Source organism: Hypanus sabinus, chromosome 9 (assembly GCF_030144855.1).
Source record: "Hypanus sabinus isolate sHypSab1 chromosome 9, sHypSab1.hap1, whole genome shotgun sequence".
Taxonomy (NCBI): domain Eukaryota; kingdom Metazoa; phylum Chordata; class Chondrichthyes; order Myliobatiformes; family Dasyatidae; genus Hypanus; species Hypanus sabinus.
The window spans coordinates 24,824,572-24,847,119 of record NC_082714.1 but is presented as its reverse complement, the minus strand read 5'-3'; the positions used below and the strand labels follow the sequence as shown (position 1 = coordinate 24,847,119).

The 22,548-nt window shown below is 40.7% G+C and overlaps 1 long non-coding RNA gene across 3 annotated transcripts in view; it reads left to right on the top strand.

Annotated features, from left to right (window-relative positions):
* Nucleotides 1-22,548, top strand: part of LOC132399195 (uncharacterized) — a 91,910-nt gene that overhangs the window by 19,845 nt on the left and 49,517 nt on the right. For 2 of the 3 annotated variants that reach the window (XR_009513908.1, XR_009513907.1), the window contains exons 2-3: nt 13,851-13,904; nt 18,134-18,294. This is a non-coding gene — a long non-coding RNA (uncharacterized LOC132399195). Of the gene's footprint in view, nt 1-13,850; nt 13,905-17,761; nt 17,963-18,133; nt 18,295-22,548 lie in introns of those variants that run through there. The other variant, XR_009513909.1, reaches the window with a different exon arrangement.

Below are 22,548 nucleotides of genomic sequence, written 5' to 3'. Positions count from 1 at the left end.
CTTTTTTTGTGACTGAGGAGTTGAAGGAATAGGAATCGAAAACAGGAATGGAAAGACCTGCAGCAATTGAAGACAAGTAGAGGGCTATTACAGGGTACCTGTGTTCTTGCATTTTTTAGTCCCATGTACACCCAGTATTCATCAATGCTTTTAGTTCTGCAGGCTCATAATACTAGAATTCTGTTCCAGAACCCATCTTCCTCCCTATAGTTGCTTTCTCATTCATTTCCCTTTCAAGCCAAGCTCTTTGACCAAGCTTTTGCTAAATTTGCCTCTTGATGTGGCCTGGTACCAGATACTGTTTCTGAACAGTCCATTGAAGTGCCTTGCACAGTTTCACTACATTAAAGATGCTAGGAAAAAGCAAGCTGATGCTACAATCTAACAAATGACTTCAGTAGAGAAGAACGTAATTATGGAGATCAGTAATGAGTATATTTATTTCTAGTTCACGGGTGAGTTTGCAGCAGAACTACATTGTCTGCTATAGCACTAACTGTTGTCCATGATCAAGCCTCGCAGGTCATTTCTTGTTGCTCTCAGGGTATCTGCATACCCAAACTTCTACATCTCAGAACCAATTTTAGGGATGTACATGCATGGCTGTGCATGGAAAGGGTTAATTACAATATTCATTATGTTCCGTAATAGTGACCTGTAACTTTATAGATGGGAACGCGCAAGTCAGGTTAGTTGTAATAAGCAATCAACTGTTGCAAGCTGAATTATCTTGGATCAATGACCACTTTAGTCACTTCAGGAAAACAAATTAAAAGGCGCAGTCGTGCAAGTTGACATAACTTATGTAAGACATGCAGTGTGGCATAAGAGAAACATCTAAGAGTCCACCATTCTTCTTAGATATATGAAATGGCAGTGAATCAATAACAGTTAAATGTAACAAGAGTGAAACTATTGATGAAATAACCAAGTTGTGGAAAATGTTGTTTAATACCAAGGTTATCCTTTAGCATGAAAATCAAAAAAATCTGCAGATGCTGGAAATATGAAATAAAAATTTCAGAAATTCCAGGAAAAACTCAACAGGTGAGGTAGCATTTGCAGAGAAAAAACATTTCAGGTCAAAAATTTAAAGATCATTCATCATGCCCTTAAACATCAATGTAATGAAAATACCTCATCTGCATAACTGTATTCCATAATCTAAAATTGTATGGATTGTCATACATATAGAATTCAAAAATATTATATAATCAGATGCTTCTACTAAGGAATTGTATGCATCAAAGCTGAAGGTATTGAGGCCAAAGCTGCTAATGCTTAAATCCATTGCCACCATCAGGAAGTCTGGTAGATACACCCTTGTATTTTCATCTATAAAAATTGCTAAAGTGCTTAAGAAGTTTGTGACACCTGATTTTGTAACTATAGACCAATAACTTTTATTTTAGAACAATAGATTTTAGAAATAATAATCAAGGACAGACTTGGCCAAGCATGAACCAGTTAGAAAAATAATAACAGAAAATGCTGGGAACGTTCAGCAGGTCAGGCAGTATCTAAGGAAAAGTAACAGAGTTAATGATTTAGGTAAAAGACTCTCCATTTAATCTTAAGGACATTTATGATAAAATAAAGCAGAGGATCAGAAAGTGAAACACAGTTGTGATACACATGGACCTTTATAAAGAGTTTGAAAAGGTGCCACAGAATAGGCTTGTCATGAATTTTGAAGTTCATGGAATAATGAATTGAATTTATTTAAATCTTGCATCCATCCCACAACGTGAGAGAGTAAAAATCTTGTGTTATGACTCCGTCGCAATGTACAGACATGTGAATTTATAAATCTAAAGATGTAGAAAGAAGCTGTCCTGTAACCTTGTGGTCCTGGTTTTAATGCTGCAGTACCATTTGCCAGATGGAAGCAGCTGAAACAGTTTATGGTTGGGATGACTGGTGCTCCAGTCTTTCTTTACGCGCCTGCTGCCGTAAATATTCTCAGTGGTGGGAAGTTCACATACACAGATGTGCTGGGCTCTCGGTACCGCTCTCTGCAGTGCCCAGCAATCAAGGTTGGTGCTGTTCCCATACCAGCTGGTGATACAGTCAGTCAGGATGCAATCAATGGTGCTCCTGTAGAATGTCTTGAGGATTTGGGGGCTCGTGCCAAACATTTTCAGTCGGCTGAGGTGGAAGAGATGCTGCTTGGCTTGTTTTGCCACATGGCTGGTGTGCACAGTCCATGTGAGATCTTCAGAGATGTGCATAGCGAGGAACGTGAAACTACTCACCCTCTCAACTGCAGAGCCATTGATGTTGACTGGGATGAGCCTGTCTCCATTCTTCCTGTAATCCACAATCAGTTCTTATTTGGAATGTAATAAGAAGGAATGTAATAAAATCAATACAAATCGGTTAATTAACAGGAAACAGAGCAGAAGAGAAAGATTGTTTTTTGAGTGTTCAGTGGACTGCCCCAAAGAATGGTATCAGTGCCACTGTTTTCCTGAACATAATTAATTTTCTATACTTGGGTGCACCAGGCAGAATTTCAAAAGTAGCACCTAACACAAGCGTTGAATATATAGTGAACTATGAAGAGGATAGTAACATGAAAGGAAATAAGGACAAGTAGATGGTGTTTAACACTGAGGAAAGTGAAGTGTTATGTTTTGGTAGGGAAAATGAGGGGAGTCAAAATAAACCTGGGTAACAATTCTAAAAGGGAGTAAAAAAAAAACCTGGGTATGTGATATATACATACATAGTTCATAAAAATGACAGGGCAATTCATAAAGTACTTAAAAATATAGGGAATCCTGAGATTTATAAATAGAGGCATAGAACACAGGAGCAAGGTGACTGAGATGAATTTAATTAAACATTGATTTAGCTATAACAGGTGTATGGTGTCCATTTCTGGTACCTCATTAAAGGAAAGATGGGAAGGCTTTAGAGAAAATGTAAAGAGAGTATCACAATATACCCTGTGATGAGAAACTTCAATTATGCAATATACTGAAGAAAATAGGTTGGTTAATTTTGGATCAGAGGGGATCTGAGAAAAGAATTTTAAATCAATGAAGGCCTAGACAAAGTGTATGGAGAGAGATTGTTCACTATGACAAAGTGGTCAAAAATGAGTGGACATGCAATGCGAATGTTTGGTAAAAGAACCACAAGTGTCATGAGGAAAACTGTGAGTAGTTAACATCCTGAGTAATAATGGAGACAAACTCAATTGCAGCATTTAAAAGAGAGCTAGCAAATATCTCAAAAAAATTATAAGCTGTGCGGAGAAGGTGGAGAGAGTGGGAATAACTGGATTGCTCTTCCAGAAAGTCATTGTAGACCTAAGAGATCAAATCACTACCTCCTATTTGTAATTCCTGTTTCTTGTTGGACTTTGTATCTCCCTCGTGTCCCTCACTATCCACCTAAAACCCTGCCATTGCATTCTGAGCTGAAGGGCTCTTCTTCCATGCAATTGTTTTCCCCACAGCTGACTCAGAACTTTGACCTGACAATGTATGTCATAGTGTTGAAGCTAGTGGAGCTGCTGCCTCTAAACTCTAATGACCTACGCTCAATCCTGTGACTTGTGGATTTCCTCTGGATGCTCTGGTTTGTAGGTCAATTGACCTCTGTAAATTGCTTTAATGTGTAGGTGAATCTGTAGGGAATTGATGGCTATGAGAGGAAAGCAAAATGGGAATTGTGTAAATGGGTGATAATAATGCTTCATACTGGCTCAGCAGGCTGAAGGGTCTATTTCGATTTTGTGTTACTCGATGACTCTATAACTATTGCCATTCATATGAGGGAAGAGCATAGACATAGCAGATAGAACCTTCTGAATCAAAACATGGAGTCATTGGTTTTAATTGAGTTTAAACATCTCTTGATCATCTGAGTATCACTGAGTGCCAGAATTCCTGGCTTCTCTGCCCACAAGCCTGTTAACCATGAAAAAAAATCAACTGGCATATTTCCATTGCAATTTGCTTAAAGGTGGCGATTTGCCTAAAGGAAAATAGTAGAAGTGACAAAAGATGACAGAGAGGGAAAGGGACCTCCTCCCTTCCCATCCCCTGTGATAGTCTTGAAAGTGGGCAGTGAACAGGATCGAAGTGGAACCCTAGAGCAACACACACAAAATGTTGGAGGAACTCAGCATTTATGGAAATGAATAAACAGTCAACATTTCAGAAGCAGAGTCATTCACAAGTCCAGATGAAGGGTTTCAGCCTGAAATATCGACTGTTTATTCATTTCTATTGATGCTGCCTGTCCTGCTGAGTTCCTTCAGCATTTTGTGTGTGTTGCTCTGGATTTCCAGCATCTCTTTGTGCTCATAAGTGGAACCCTAGTCAGTTTATGGAATCAATTAAAATGAAAACCAAAAAAAAGATTTCTACCTCAAAATGGTCAGTCCAGATCCCACAACACATGCTTTTAGCTGATTTTGAACCACTGAGTTCAATATCGCTGTTTCTTCAACTTGAAAAGTTCTGCTGATTGACTTGATTCTTACAATTTACATTACTCTCACAGTAGGCTCACTGTCCACACTTAAGAAGTGAAGTTTCAACACTGAAAGATTTATGCTGTGATATGACGATAAGCAATACATCAGCCCGGGCACAGACAGCATTCCATTAATCATATTGTAAAGTCTGTTGGCATGTCAATACAAGATTCATGTTAACTGATCATTCACATTTTTGTGACTATGTAATGTAGTATATGTCAAATTAGAAGTCAACATATCGCTGCATAAATGATGCATGAAGGTCTGCTTTAAGTTACAGTGAAGTTAGTTGACAAGAACAGTTCTGCCTCAGGAGGTCAACAGCAATTGCAACTGCAGGGTGTTTGTATGTACTGCAGATGCCACTGAATTTCAGCTGGATACAGACAAACACGGCTGAAGGTATTGCACCACAATGTGTTTTATTGTAATAATTCTTTGTGAGAAATATAAACCCAAACTTAGTATTATATTCTTTGTTGAGAATAAAACAGAATGAAAATTGAAAAACTGTTGCACTTTATCCATGAGATGGACTAGTTATAAAATCAATGGGATAGGTAGGAGTGATCTGTGAACTAGGATGACAGTTTCCAGGATGTCTCAGAAGCAGATATCTTCTAAGCCTTTCAATGAGATTACTTGAAATTGTTGCCAAGCATCCAAGGTAACCAATTTAGGTTCAATTTTAATGAGAAGTCATCTGCCTAATGGCAGCCATTGTGAAGGAAGGATAATTCTCCCATTGTCACATTATAACTCCTGGGTCTTGTCAGAATGCTGCATAGGGCTTTCAAAATTCTGAGAACTGCACTGTCCTTTTTACATCAAAATGAAGATGTACCACTCTTGTAATGAAAAACAACAAATTATCCTGGAAATGTTGAGCAGATGAGGAGGGATCTGTGAATCGAGAACCAGAGCTAACTTTTCAAGTCAATGAGCCTTCAACAGAGTCCTTGAAGACTAGCAAAACAGGAATAGACCTCATATTTACCTCTGTTTATCTCTCCAGATGCTACCTGAGCTGCTGAATGTTTTCTGGATTTCTTTTCCTTTTTCAGTTTTCTTACAGATGCTTCAGTGTTAGTTTCAAAAAAATCACAGTCAAATCAGATATCAATGACCTTCCAAGATTCTGCAGATTCTTCCATCCAATTCTTATTGAAATGTGCCATATCTCTAATCTGGATTGTGTTGCCGTTCATGTAGTGTCTCCATCTAAATTATGAAGAATAATAGATGGAACCTTCTCTTTAGGCAGTTCCTCACTATCAAGTATGCTTCCTCTCTGGTATTGTGATTCTGAAATAACTGTTGAAACTAACTGAGAAATGCAGATCATGCCAAAGATGACCGGGGAGTATCCATGGAGGGGTATAAGCAGTCGATGTTTCATAACCCTAACCCCTCATTCCCTACATAGATGCTGCCTGACTTGCCAAGTTCCTCCAGTATTTTGTGTGTGTTGCTCAAGATCTTGAGCATCTGCAGAATCTTTGTATTTATGACCTGAAATTGGCTGAAGGGCAGCGTGTGAGATGATCACTACTGCCTCCACTTATACAGGTTTTCTGTGTGTTGTTCATGCATAGACTTGAGCTTCTCTATTTCACCCTGAATATTTGTTTCCAATTCCAAGATCAAAAGCTAGACAAGTTTTAGAAACTTCCTCTGTCCACCTGGTAAGCCAGAGACAAAGCTCAGAACCGTGTCTGCTTCAGGAGTTTGGAGTCAGTTGTGTTGAGTGATATAGCTATCTAAGTGTATTTAGGCCCTTAATGTTGATGATGTTGACCTGGAAAATGTTCATTTAAATCTCAATGGATTTGGAGGATTTTGCACAGATAACATTGATGGTATCTGTGCTGTCTTTACGACAGTTATTTAGTTTATAATATTTTCGCTTAGTAATTCATTCAATAGTATTTTCTAGTTAGAATTAGAAGTGTTTAAAGTGTATTCATTGCATGTAAAATATATCGGCATGCGATGACGTCACATCCGGTTTCGCCGCGTCTTGTGGGAAAACACCGGTTTGAAATTAGCGCGAGGGTGGGGGCTTTCCACGAGGCTCACCTGAGCACAAGCAGTTTTGCAGGCATGAGAAATCACAGTGAGAGCAACGCTGTAAGTTAATAGATAATCGATATATTGAACTAAGATGTTAATGCTGATCCTGTTAGAGGTAACGACGGTAGATAATGTTTATGCTTTCGTTAGTTAAAGAGTCGCGGATAGTTTGCATGGAAGTGTATTTAAAGTAGTCAATGGAGCAGGTAAACTCTCCCTGTATACTGCACCTTAGTGTAATGTAGTTATAGTCACCTTTGCAAGTATTTACACTTGAAATGTGATATTAAGGAAGGAACAAATACTGTATCAATCTTGTATTGTTTTATCAACAGTTTTCACCATATGTTAATGTGAAGAGTGAACAGTAAATGGTTAATCTTACTGCGATCTGGTTCTTATTAACTGTGGTTTATCCGGACGTTAAATTCGGCGTTTCGTTACACCCGAAGGAGAACGTGACAGTATCCTTCTGGTACTTAAATGTGCCTTTGGTAGGTAGGCCATGTCTTAGAAGCATACAAGAAGGCCAAAATCATTGCTGTTCTTTAGACCTTGAGCTTTTTATTCACAATCTTCAGGTCTTGATTTTCATATGTGCTTTTCCTCGGTCAGCCAATGTCACTGAAAGCAATAGAACCACCATTGATGGAATGAAGGTACCTCTGATGTCTTGGCTTTCAAAATATGAAAGCTGGATGAAGCTTTCACACAGTTCTGAGATAACTGTAAAATTTGTAAATGCACCAGCAAAATTCAACAGATCAAAAGTAAACCCACTGAAAGAGTTCAGATTTGTGACCAAGGTGTTATCATTAACTGTAAGGTTGGACTGTGCCAGATCCCAGAATACACTGAATCAGGCTTGTTTGCTAAGGCTCACCATTCATATTAATCTTTCTTGGATGTGCCTACGTCCAAGACTAAACTTGACAGGAGAGTAGATTTAAACTGTTGTGCCACCAAGCCTCCCCTCCTGTCGAACCCATGTGCTTCTACAAAGAGCTTGTGTTATTTTGTTACTTTAAAATAGTCACGGACATTTTAAAGTTATTTAAGTAGAGTTAAATAATTAAAACTATAAAATAAACTTCTAAGCAATATTAATTTTTTTTTAGAAAATTGAAATAAAGTAATTCAAAGAAACTCATGCAGTGGTATGGTTATTTACACCAGTCAATCCTCTCTCTGGCATGATTCCCGTGACTCAGCAATGAGCAAGCATCTGACCAGCAGCTCTTCTTGGACTTGTGCTTAGTCCAACTAAAGGTCTGACAGGAGCTGAGTCATTAACAGCTGTTACTCAACGCATATCTGCCAATTTTGTTGCCTTGCCTTCAAACAGGGCAGGGTGAAACTTGACCTCTTCACTTATCTTTTGGAATGTATTAATTGCTGATGCAAGAGATGTTATGACCAACGTATGTTTTGATGTGTCAATATACGCTTGACAAATAAAGCTAATCTATAACTGATCACAGAACTGGATCAGTCTGAACATCTGATTGAATTGTGTGCAGTTTCACTGGTGTCAGCTTGGAGATTTTGCAGATCTAAGCAAGCATTAAGTCTAAAGCACTGCACAAGAAGCTACCCAGTCCCCTCCCTTTCTCCTGGAACTGACCCCCTACAACTCTAGGTGTACAACATTGTTCCTGCAACTTCATATACGACATTTGGTACTCTTGTATGACCTTTCCTACATCAGTAAAACACATATGCTCTGCCTGCTGAGGCTTTCTTGACCTTTCATTTCAACTCCCATTCCCATTCCCACAGTGGCCTGTCAGTTTTTGGCCTTCTCCACTGCCAGGGTTAGATTAATCTCAATCTAGAACAACATATCATATTTTGTCTGGTTAGTCCATGACCCACAGGTATGACTATTGATTTTTCCAATTTTAGGGAACCCACAATCACTGTATTCCATTTTCTCTCCTCTTGGTCCCTACTCATTGCCATTTTGTTTCTTTTCTCTTCCCACTTGGTTCCATTGATGTATTATCCACATATCTGGTTCTCTTCTCCTCTCTCCCAACTTGCACCACGGACCTATCATCCCTGCCTTACATGGTTCTATTTATCACTTTCCTTCTGTATCGGATTCCAGCATCCACACTCTTGTGTTTCCAATTATTACCTTTCAGGCTCTTCCGCTGCCTCCACCTTTCCCTCTCCCACCTAACAACATTTGCCTTCCTATTTTTCTCTTTCCTCATCCATCTCTGCCTCTGCATCCCAACTCTACCCATTTCACTCTGCCACCTAGGTCCATCTCCTTCCCTACCTGGTTGTACAGATGAAGCCTAATCACTTCTTGCTGGCACTAATGCAGAATTTTCACAGACTTCACTAGCTCTTTCAATTATTCTTTTAAAAATATTTGCATTAATGATAAAACAAAACAAATAAAATATTAGTCAGACCTCAAGTTTTGACCAGCCCCTACCTCACATCTCCCTCTTACTTCTTTATGCTGGTTATCTTTCCTCCGCACTCTCAGTCCTGATGAAGAGTCTTGATTGGAAACATTGAACATCCCTTTGCTCCAGACTCCAGAGTCTGTTTCTTGCTCTAGATTCCAGCATCTGCAGCCTCTCTTCTGTCTACTCAGGAAGCTTTCTGCCACAATAACTGGAGATGTTTTTGCAAGTTGCTCCAGTGTGAAAGACCATAAGGCCATAAAACATATTTCATCCATTGAGTCTGCTCCATCATTCCATTATGGCTGCTTTATTATTCCCCTCAACCCCATTCTCCTGCCTTATCCCCCTAACTTTTGATGCCCTTACCAATTAGGAACCCATCAACCTCCACTTTAAATATACCCAACAATCTTGCTTCCATGGCCATCTGCGGCAATGAATTCCACAGATTCACCAACCACTGGCTAAAGTTAATCCTCCTCATCTCTGTTCTAAATGGACACCCTTCTATTCTGAAGCTTTGCCCTTGGGTCCTGAAATTCCTCACTATAGGAAGCATCCTCTCCATGTCTACTCCATCTCGGCATTTCAAAATTCAATAGGTTTCAGTGAGAAACCCTTCATTCTTCTAAACTCCAGCAAGAACAGGTCCAGAACCATCAAACGCTCCTCATGCATTAACCCTTTCGTTGCCAGGATCTTTCACCCTCTCTGGCCTCTGGACCCTCAGAGCCAGTACATGGAGTAATTGGCTTGAACTACGTAAATGTAATTGAAGGAAAGAGGAAGCTTGATAATTTGAATGGGTGGAAAAGAAATGGGAGCAGATCTTGTTACGATGATAAACAATAAATTAAGGAAGGGCGCATGTGGAGCACAGACACTGGGATCGGATTGTGTACGGAATGGCCTGTTTCTGAGTTGTACCTACTGTGAATGTAAATCAGTAAGTTTCTTGAAAATGGAAGCAGCTGGAATACCTGCAAGAAGGGGCAGGAAGTGCTACTTCATAGGGCTAGCTCACCGCATCACTGTTGGCACAAACCTAACTTGCCCCATGCCCTTTGCTTTTCCACTCTGATGTTGTAGCTCATCGACCTGGGAACCACAATCCCCCTTGTTCTAAATTCCTGGAGCAAATTGACTCAGACGAGATGGAGTCTCCAATAATATTTTCACCTTTCACCAATTAGTCCTAATTGATAGAACTATCAATTCTGCCGACAATATTTCAATGACTAGTGGTGGTTGTTGGGTTGTCCAGGTGAAGCCTAACCAATTCAGACTGGCACTAATGCAGAATTTCTTCATAGGGGAGGGACTTCAACCACGGTGACTAGGATTCTTTAAAAGTTCTGTTCATTTTGCATTAATAATAAGACAAAGAGAGGAAATAAACCCATTAGTTAGATATATTGGTTCTGTAAGGTTATTGTAGACAGAGAAGGTGGTGGGGATAAGCTCCCACTACCTATTAAATGCTCCCAATGGCGTGCACCTCAAATAGCTTCTGGCTAACAAGTCCAGCTCCTGGCCTTCACGTGTGGCTTAACTACTAGCACGGAAATGCCACTTCTACTGATAGGAGAAGAGGCAAAAGTGGGTTACTGGCACCTTAAGAACAGTCACTTTGGGCAAAGGGGACTCATCAGACTGATCTCAGACCTCCACCACCTTGCAGCCACACCCACTCAGGAGTATACACAAAGTAAACCTGATGCAGTCTGCAAGTGAACTGTGACATGGGAGAAGATTTGTTTTCCAGCAAGGAAATAACTCCAAGCATAAAGACAAAGCTACATCAGACTAAATGACAAAGTTAATGTCCTGGAGTGGCCAAGTCAGAGTCCAGGCCTCAATGAATTGAAAATTTGTGGTTGGTCTTGAAAAGAACTGTTGACTCACGATCCCCATGCAATCTGACAGACCTTGACGAGTTTTGTAAAGAAAAATGGGGAAAAATTGCAGTGTCCAGATGTGCAAAGCTGATAGAGATCTATCCACACAGACTCTGCAGATCACTTTGTAGGCATCTGTTTTCACTTTTATATGAAACAGTCTTTTTCCATTAGTAAGTATCGAAAAAAGCCAAATTAAATCCATTGTGTTTCAATGTTGTAAAACAATAAAACATGAAAACTTCCGGGGCGGGGGGGGGGGGGGGGAGGTGAATACTCTTTATAGGCACTGTACATATTTCACTTCAGGTGAATGCAATGGGACTACTTCACTTGCAAACATTTTACATTGTTTTCAGCTGTTGCGGCATGTATTTACTTTTACCTGCTTTACCATCTTGCTGTTAAGTGGGTGTTCATCTAAAGGGTTAACAATCTTGCTTCATTCTCATCAGCTTTACTAATTCTTGCTTTGCTCCCATTATCTGCATTACATCTCTCACAGTTGCCCCGGAAACATAATTTTTATTTGGTGTAAGGATTTATATTCTTTTATAGACTCCAGCTGTGGAGGTTGTATTAGTATGGAATGAGATCTCAGCACTAGGAATGCAATGGTAGGTTTTCCAGATGAGGGTTGTGCCTTCGAAGCACAACATACCACCTCACGTGCTTTTTTCAAGACTCAAGATTCAAATTTGTTTTTTATCGAACCATACGGGGAATTATGTCGTTTGCGTAAACAACCGACATATCCAAGGTGTGCTGGGGTCAGCTTTCAAGATGACACTGATGAGACATGGCACCATCTTTCAGGCAGCAAACAAAATATTAACTATTTTAATTGAAACCCCCTTTTACTGGGTCTCTCTGGAAGTTAGTCCCTCGCTAGACTCCACAGCAAGAAACCCATCTTTCTCAGGCTTCATACGTCTAGGCTGTACATGACTTTGGTCCTGCCAAATCCGTGAGGTTGGGATGTCTCACCTACCCAAACCCTAGTTTGTATGAATCCTTCCCCCGACAATCGCATGTTGGCAAGAAACAACGGATCCTCACTGCATGCAATTAATAAAAGTACATTTAAGAATGTTAACGTAAGCAAACAGATAGTAAAGGAAAGAAAGAAACAACAAAAAGGGCCCATAGTACTTAAACAGCCACATGTGCATGCACAGTGGAGCTCAAACTTGTCTATAACTCATATGCTGGACCCTCGGTCTGCGAGAAAGCACACACCACCTTCCGAATGTCGCTCAGAATCCGTCCAAATAGGCTCTCCCACAGGAATGTTGGTCCTTCCTCCTCAAAGCCATTGATCTGCACAAAGTGCAACAGTGAAGGCATCCTCCCCCATCTTCCCTCCTGACTTCTTCTAGCATTCCTGACCTGACCTCCTGACCTCTCCCCCCCAGCATTCTCTTGAACCTTCTCCCCACTCTACCATCCTGATTGGCTATCACCACATTCCCAAGGTGAACAACAAAGCCTCGTACATCAGCTCAAACCCAAACGAGCTGAAAGCAGAACAGACTGCTCTAACAGAACTGCTAAAATGAAATTCCTACAGCATAGCAGTAAAAATCTTAACCAGGACATTACATAATTAAATATACTTTTTATAAACAGTGATCACTGCATTCTGCTGCCTGTTATTTCCTTTTTGGAGTTGTGCTTTTAAACCGTTCGTATGACCTGCCATTTTTTGGTATCCTGAAAAAGGTGAACCGGACTCTTGAGAATGCAGCTACGGCTGTGGCGGCTATTGCTGGAGTGGACTCCCGACAGGACTGAAGCATCTGGCTGAATTGATGCGGCAGGGCCCGGGCCTGAGAGCTGAAAATGAGCGGACCCTCAGCTGATTTAAGTGCTGAGCCAAATTTAAAAAATTAAAGCTTGAGACAGAGGGCAAAGAAATAACCGGTGTTCAGCTCACTAACCTGTCCGGCTTTACTTGCATCAGCGCTGAATTCACTCTGCAGATATGGCATGCAGCCATCGGCACTCACCTCAGCTTTGAGCTGGCTCCATCGCTGTGGCCTGCAGCCATCGGGTCCTGGACTGTCTGCAGTGCTGAACTGGCTCCGTGGCTCTGGATTCACTCCAGGGACTCTGCAGTTCATGTTCTGTATGTTATTTGTTTACTTTTTATGGTCTGCACGATTTGTTCTTTTTTCACACATTGGATGTTTGATGGTGTTTCTGGTGTGGGTTGTTTTCATGGATTCTATTGTCTTGCGGCTGTCTGCAAGAAAATGAAACTCAAGATTGTATATAGTAATACACTTTGATAATAAATATACTTCTGAACCTTCAAACTTTGTTTTGTATTTTTTGAAGTGTCGCCACATACTCTGGCACCAACCAAGCATACATACGATGATCAGAGGTTGGCAACTAGTCTGCATGTCTAGGCAACGGTGCCTAGACCTACCACCTACACGGAGATGTCAACAATACACTAGCTACTCAAAGATCCATGTAATGCAGACTCAGTGAAGTGAGAAAAGAACAAATTGGCCCAATTCTACCAACTTCCACACCTCCATTCCCGCACTCCCCCGTAGCGTCCACTTGCACAAAATTAAGTTTCAATCACTTTTCTACACTTGTTGGCATAAGAAAATGGATTGACATTCAGAATCAAACAAGTCAGAAGATTAAATTCTAATCTTGGTAAAGTCACAAGATACGGAAATTGTGCTAAGCATTAATGACTAATGTGTTATATTTTAAAATGATCTGTGAAAATCTAACCTCCGGTCAAACAGCCATGGATTCGGAGATAAGAGTCGCACTCTTTATATTAAAACTCCAATGATCTTAGAGTTGCTGAGTGTAATGTTCCAGCAACACTTGTGTGGGAGCAGACTCGAGTATTAAGAGAGGAGGCACTATGGACAGGATACAATGGGGCAATGAGAACATGTTAACTGGAGTTCCCATTTGTTCTTCTAGCACCCTGTTTGATGGAATCATGGTGTAGATATGTGATACGATGAAAGACCAGAGGTAAGTTATTTCTCATCTTGTTAGAGGTGCATAACTTCTGTCTGACCTTCCAAACTCATTTGAAAGCTGTGACTGGCTCTCCATAGAAGACCTCTCTGTGTTAACCAATCTTGCATTTTTGCTGCTTAGCCCCAACTGGATGAAGTAAGTGCAGTGAGAGTGATGGCTATACAGCCATTGTACAAGGGATGGAGTGTCACAGACGTGCACAGGTTAACAGAGAAGTAAAAGAATGTGCACAAATTGAAGGATTAGCATTTAAGCAAGTTCTGTGAACTAACTGATTATCAACACAGAGTGGAAGATGGCATGTTAGGAAATATGTCCATCAAGCTATGCAGTTCAGTAGTAAATAAGCTCACATTTCCCAACTCTTTAGGGGATATGACACCTTTCTACACTGCATCCATCTCCACCGTTGCCTCCAACCTCATCTGCTTGGTAATGGCAACTGGTTCCTTTCTCCTGTTACTGAGGAATTGTACACTCAGTGGCCACTTTATTAGGGACACCTGTACACCTGCTCGTTAATGCAGATATCAAACCAGCCAATTATGTGGCAGAAACTCAATGCACAAAAGCATGCGGACATTGTCAAGAGGTTCAGTTGCTGTTCAAGTTAAACATCAGAATAGGGAAGAACTGTGATCTAAGCGACTTTGACTGCGGAATGATTGTTGGCACCAGACAGGGTGGTGAGAGGATTCTAACTCTAGTTAGCCAACACGATAACTCAAATAACCACACATTAAAACAGTGATGTGCAGCAGAGAATCTCTGAATGCACAATACAACAAATCTTAAAGTGGATAGGCTAAGTAGCAGAAGACTGTAAACATACACTCAGTGGCCACTTTATTAGGTACAGGAAGTCCCTAATAAGATGGCCACTGAGTCCATGTGCTCACTACTCTCTGTAGTAACTTGAGGGAAACATCATTGCCTCTGGTAGTAATATTTTCTTTGTGAATCCACGCTGAACACCAGCTAGTTCTTTCTAGTTGCATTTTGGTGCTGCCCCAATAAATGTTGGATTTCAGATCGCATTAGGTGGGCACGCATCGAGACTGTTGTGTGGTTCAGATGTGAACTTCAAAAAGATCAATCAAATCATAATGATATGATAGACCAGTTTCATTACTGTGCTTTACTTCCATAAGTACTCTTCCATCAGTCTCAACCCTTCTCTCCCCCAGAGTGTCCTCCCTTCCTGTGTAAATGCCACATGTGCCAAAACTCAGTTGTGTTTCACTGTCATGACCTTTAACTCAGGTAAAGAACTCAAGGGAGACCAATTTCCTCTAAATATTTTCCACTATTTACCTTACCACCAATATCTAATCTAATCAGTTATTAAAATTGGCACTTGAGGCTGGGTTTAAATTTAACACTGATAGCAGGGACAGTTGCCTGTGGTCAGAAGTGACATGGGAAAATTATTCTTCACTGTCAATAAACAGGTTCCAAACAAAGCAATTGTGAGGCTGAATGTTAGTGAAATTTATATTGAAGTCCATCGGACTCATGGGCATACATTGGTGGGCATATATTTATTTAAATTCATGTGCTTTTCAATCAAGATAAGTGTTAGCAGCACATCACACTGCACCTTCCCGTCATCCTAGACACCAGTGTTTCCATTCAGTACAAAGAGAAGTGACAACAGTTTCTGCTTTTGACGGGTGAAGAGCAACAGATCTAATGAAGATTGGCAGTCAGGATAATCTTGCTTTTAGTGGACTTCAAGCACGTAGTACAATGTTGCCTCTGATTCTTCACTAATTGGCACTAAGTTGGCAAAGTTTCACTAGACTATAAGAACTGAAAAGCTTTGCAAAATTTATGAGCTTTTTGAAGCTGTGCTTTAGATAAAAAGAAACTAGATTGCTTCAGTAATTTCTCAATTGTATCTGACATAAGAGAAGTCTTGCTATCCTTCATGGAAATGATTCTTTCTGCACTATTACCCCTCACCTATGTGCCTTTAAATTTCTACCAATGTATCTGGCATGAGTGAGAAGATCTGAGCCAGGAACACAACTCCTATTGGAAGAACTTCCTTTTTGCTTATTTAGGTAGCAATAGCATACAACCTGTTGTAAGAGGGGCCTACTCTTAATTAAAAATGCCCATACTTCTGGCTTGCAAATTCTTTAATTAAGCCCATTCCAGGGCCAAAGCATACAAAAACTGATTTTATCGAACCATCTGTATTCATAGATATTTCAATTCAGGAATTCAATGGTTAGAGCAATGAAAGTTTGAGCCAAGGAAAGTGTGCTTGAGTTGCTTGGGTTTGAACTAATTGCACAGTAACAGGTCTAAAATACAACACTTTGTCACAATATTAAGTGGGAGTCTTGTGAGGTAACAATTATTCTAATGGACAATGTAAAGCTGTCACCACCTGTGGCAAGCTATACTTTGGACCAGAGCTCATGTTTTCTTCCTCTTATTTTGTATCATTAATAATTTACTGCTTATTTTTTAAAGGTCATTTAACTTGTATTTTTGCTTTATGCTACGTTCTCTTGCACCCCCTGTTATGTAACTTAAATGTCATCTAGTCATATACATCTGACCCACAACAGTCCCAAAGGAGATCATTTGCTGACCAATGAGGAGTTGTTTCTTGATTCATTGATATTAATGCCAATATCTATTAGAGCCAGTGTCAAAATAGCACACAAGCAGGTGCATTAGCCCACATTATTTGATTAATACTTCACCATTTTATTCACATTTAAAATAATTGTACTTAAAGTCCAGGACTTGCACAGTGTGGAAACTCTTTCTTTATCTAATCAAGTTCACGCTGACCATCAAGCACCCACTTTCACTATTTCTACATGAGTTAAATTTTACTCTCTTTCTCCTTTTACCATTAAATACCCCACCCCACTCCTGCCCCAATTGTTCCACTCACCTACATAGCATGAGCATTGGACAAATTCTCTAGTATTGTGCGAAGTTGAGCTGCCAGTGGCTGGCCCTTTGATCTAACGTGAGATGCCAGTGCATCCAGTAGCTAAGGGTGATGGGATTCCCATCATCTCTGGGGGGGGGGGGGGAGGAAGGGGATGCTTCTGTGATTCAATTTCAATTATTTCCATTGGCTTTCCTGGGACTCAAGATATTTATTATTTTTACTGATTTTACTATACTTGAGAGAACTGAAGCTTCAAAGGTTCAAAAGCAACAATAACAGACCTCGCTCACAGAAAAGGACTGCAACAGTAACAGTCCCCGACCTCCTTGCTTGCAGAAAGAAACAGTGACAGGAGCACCATACTCCCAACTCCCACTCTGACACACAAAAAAATTAACAGATCATCCGCCCACCAATTGGCCACAAGAAAGAAAACACTGAAAAACGGAAGGAAAGCAGTACAAATTAAATTATCATCTTACTGTCATCTATGTGTTTTGATCAATGTTTTTGAGTTTTTAACCAACTTTAAAATAATTTTTATTTTTATATGATGTAAAGCAATGTTTATAGTTTTTAAATGGCTCTGAATATTGGAAACATTTAGAAGCTGGTATAAAGCTTGGCATAATTTAACAGGGAGGTGAATACCTGTCCAAAGCTTTGGCTCTTGTCAATACCTGGCAGGCTGTCTGGAAGTCGAGCCTCAGCTATGCACTAGCTGAGCTCTACAGTACCTTGCAACACGAGTGTCTGGTTCAAGGCTCAGCTGGGCCTTTGTATACAACCACAGTTAGCTAGCTGAATGCAATTGGATTTCAAACTACATTTATTATCAACGTACGTATGCTGTATACAACCTTGAGATTTGTCTTCATGCAGGCAGCCACAAAACAAAGAAATATAATAGAACCCACTGAAAAAAAATCCACACAGCAAAGACTGTCACTCAAAGCCCAAAAAAAAGAATAAATCATGTAAAAAGGTAAATGAATAACACACAGAACATTAAACGCAGAATCTTAAACGAGTCCACTGCCAGGGAGTCAGTTCAGCGATGAGGAGAGTGAAGTTGGTCCAGGAACCCAGCGGCTGCAGGCCACAGTTCCAGATTCAGCTCAGCACTGAGGTGAGTAAATCTCACAGAGCAGTGAGCTGAACGCCAGCTCATCCTTCGCTCTTGGCCTTAACGCCTTGATCAAATGCGCAAATTGTTAAAAAAAATATAAACAAAAGAACATTGAACAGAGTCCCTGAAAGCGAGCCCACCCAGTCAGATTTGGACTATCTTATTTTTCAGAAGGACAAGGAAAAGACTCGCATCTTTCCATCTTCACAAATATCACATCGTTAGTTTCTGACCAGGGTCTTTGCCTCCGGTACAGGATTCCATACATGATTGCAAATGAAACCTGAACAAGGAATTACTCTTTGAAATCCTCTCAACTGAAATGATTTGTGGTGAGTTTTCTATTTTGCCAGTACTTTTGATGATTTGATAGATATTTGTCATTTCTTTCCACCATCCCATAGAGTCTGTGTTTGCAATCTCCAACAGGAGAAGGAGAACAGTTGGAAATGTTGTGCCTCTGATCACATGAGCATTAAAAGATACGCTCCTTGACAGTTCATTATTGCTTCAGAGACACACAATATGATGGGAAGGATGCCCGGTTACTGAACTACAGGTTACAAGAGAAGATGTTAAAAATAAGATGGAATATTTCAAGGGTACATCTCACTTAGTTTGAAGGTAATCCTGAAGATTTGTGACAATGTGATGATAGTCATCTTTGTGTAGAAATGCGCTTTCTCTATTACACTGTGACACAGCTTGACAAAATCCCTGTGTCCTTGCCAGTCTGCAAAAGGTGATACATGTGTTAGTTACCTCTTCATCTATCAAAACAACACAAATGCTTAAATGTCAGAGTCAGTATATAGTATCCTTATTAGGGAGAATTATTTTACTGACAACTTGCAATCCGACTGCACATTGAAAGCAGGCATCTGTATTACTGAAAGACTTTGGGCACCAGAAACAGCCTATATCCTTAAAGTTCAAAGTAAATTTATTATCAAAGCACCGTATACAACTCTGAGATTCATTTTCTTGTGGGCATACTCAATAAATCCATAATAGAATAATAACCATAACTGAATCAAATCCAAATAGAATGAAATAATAATAATAATAAATAAATAAATAAGCAATAGGTATCAAGTACATGAAGTGAAAAGTCCTTGAAAGTGGGTCCATAGATTGGGAGAATATTTCAACGATGGAGCAAGTAAAGTTGAATATAGTCATCCCCTTTGATTCAAGAGCCTGGTGATTGAGGAGCAATAACTGTTCCCGAACAGTAGTGTGAGTCCTAAGCTTCTGTAGCTTCTTCCTGATCACAGCAACAAGAAGAGAGCATGTCCTGGGAGGTGGGAGTCCCAAATGTTCAATGCTGCGGTCCTGCGACAGTACTCCATGTAAATGTGCTCATTAGATGGGGAGTCTTTACCTGTGATGGACTGGGCTGTATCCAGTACACTTTGTAGGATTTTCCATTCAGGGCATTGGTGCTTCCATACTAGGCTGTGATACAGTCAGTCAATACACACCACACTACTCATCTATAGAGGTTCATTGAAGTTTTAGATGTCATGCTGAATCTTCACTAACTCCTAAGGAAGTATAAGTGCTGCCGTGCTTTCTTCTGAGTTGTTCTTATGTGCAGGGCCTGGGACAGGTCCTCTGAAATGCTAACGCCGAAGAATTTAAAGTTGCTGACCCTCTCTACCTCTGCTCCTCCAATGAGGACTAGCTCATGGACCTCTGGTTTCCTCCTCCTGAGGTCAATAAGTAGCTCCTTGGTCTTGCTGACAATGAGTCGGAGGTTGTTGTTATGGCACCACTCAACAATATTTTCAATCTCCTTCCTATATGCTGATTTTTTATCACCCTGGACTCGGTCTACAACAGTGGTGTCAGCAGCAAACTTGAATATGGTATTGGGGCTGTCCTTAGCCTCACAGTATAAAGCAAGCACAGCAGGGTACTAAGCATGCAGCCTCGTGGTGCTCCTGTGCTGGTGCAGATTGTGGAGGAATGTTATTGCCAACCCAAACTGACTGGGGTCTGCAAGTGAGGAAATCGAGGATCCAGTTGCACAAGGATGTATAGAGGCCAAGGTCTTGACGCTTATTGACTAGTTTTGAGTATTGCCGTTCATTTGCCTCCCACGATCACTTCTTTGTTGTTCTAATCTCTGGAACTTTGTTCTTCAGCCTCTGCTTGTATGCAGGTAGGAGAAGAACAGCCAAGTGATCAGATTTACCAAATTGCGGTCTAAGCATGGAACAGTAGGCATTCCTTATCTTGGTATAATAGTCATCTAGTGTGTTGGGCCTCTTGTGCTAGCAGTTATATGCTGATTATAGTTGAGCAGCGCTTTCTTTAAACAACCCTCGTTGAAGTCCCTGGCTATGATTTCAAATGCAAGGGGGTAGACTGTTTCTTCTTTGGAGACAGCAACATGCAGTATTGATGCACCATCAATAACTCTCGGAGATGGGAGGTGAAACAAAAATAACAAAAGAGACCACAACATCCTGGAGACTGAGGGAGGAGCAGTGCCTCCAATCGCCTTTATACAGGGGTCTGTGGGAGGAGCCACAGGAGCAGTCAGCAGAGGGGCGTGTCCAGACAGGTAGTTTACCACAAGTATCTCGAGTGCTTGATTATAATCTGCTGCTGGTGGTATGCAAACTGTAGTCAGGATTATGGAGAAGAACTCTCTTGGTAAATAGAACGGACGATATTTGACCATTAGGTGCTCAAGGTCGGGGGAAAATGAGTTTGATAAAACCACCACATCGGAGACATAGGAGCAGAATTAGGCCTTACAGCCCATTGAGTCAATTCCACCATTCGGTCATACTGACTTATTATCCATCTCAGCCCTATTCCCCTGCCTTCCTTCTCCCTGTAACTTTAACACCCTTATTAATCAAGAATCTATCTATCTCTGCTTTAAGCATACCAAATGACTTGGCCTACATAGCCACTTCGGCAATGAATTCACCAACTTCTAGCTAAAGAACAACCCCCCCCCCCCACCCCCGCAACCATCCCTGCAACTTAACAAGTTTTTTCTGTTCTCTTCCAGTCTTGACAAAGTGTTTTTGATCTGAAATATTAGTTCAGTTTCTCTTCCCATTGTTGTGGCCTGATTTGCAGTCTATTTCTAGTGCTTTCTGTTTTATTACTGATTTCCAGATTTTTAAGTTTTTCTCCCTCTAGTAACGTAGACACTTTGAGAGAAGCAATAAAATCAGAAAATGCTAGACACATTCAGGCAGCTCCTATGGGGTGAGTAAGCAGGATCTCCCAGTGGCCACACACTTTAATTCCATGTCCCACGCCCATTCTGATATGTCTATCCATGGCCTCCTCTACTGTCAAGATGAAGCCACACTCAAGTTGGAGGAACAACACCTCATATTCCATCTGGGTAGCCTCAAACCTGATGGCATGAACATTGATTTCTTTAACTTCTGTTAATGCCCCTCCTCCCCTTCTTACCCCATCCCTGATTTATTTATTTCGCCCCTCCCTTTTTTTCTCTCTCTGCCCATCACTCTTTGCCTCTTCTCCATCTTCCTCTGGTGCTCCCCTCCCCCTTTCTTTCTCCCTAGGCCTCCCATCCCATGATCCTTTCCCTTCTCCAGCTCTGTATCCCTTTTGCCAATCACCTTTCCAGCTCTCAGCTTCATCCCTCCCCCTCCTGTCTTCTCCCATCATTGCAGATCTCCCCCTCCCCCTCCTACTTTCAAATCTCTTACTATCTTTTCTTTCAGTTAGTCCTGACGAAGGGTCTCGGCCCGAAACGTCGACAGTGCTTCTTTCTAAAGATGCTGCCTGGCCTGCTGCGTTCCACCAGCATTTTGTGTGTGTTGTGAGAAACCGTGTTATTGTTTCAGACCAAGGACCTTTTCCTGTCAGGTATCCATCGTTCCAAATAAAATAAAACCTTTCTGGTCTCAGCCCTATTCTTGGCCAACCTAGCAGGCCTCTTAACTCTTGACAGTACTCTCTCTCACCTTCCGTCTGTCACTAGACCAGGGGTCAGCAACGTTTACCACTGAAAGAGCCACTTGGACCCGTTTCCCACAGAAAAGAAAATACTGGGAGCCGCAAAACCCGTTTGACATTTAAAATGAAATAACACTGCATACAACGTTTTGTTTTGCCTTTATGCTATGTATAAACAAACTATAATGTGTTGAATTTATGAAATTGATGAACTCCTGCAGAGAAAACGAAATTACATTTCTGCATGCAACAAAAACATTTTGAACTCCGAAAAAAAGACGTTGGGTTGAAGGTTACTTTGAAGTAAAATACCCAACGTCTATTTGAGTCCTTCTTGTATTTATGAAAAACGCCAAACTTAAATTTGCCGCCAGCAGCAAACCAAAAATACCGTCAGCCAGCTGTCAACCTGAAAAATAAAAGGACTATTTCACTGAACAATGAAAACATATGAATATACGTAAAATAATAGGCAATTAAAATATTTATCATACTTGTTCAGGTTGACTCACACCTGACAATGCAGTCGTATTCAGTAGGGATGGATCTATGCTTAGGGGAGTGACCGGGAAGGATAATGTGTTTTTTCCCTCTCTGAACTCACAGAAGCGTTTCCCAAACGATGTTTG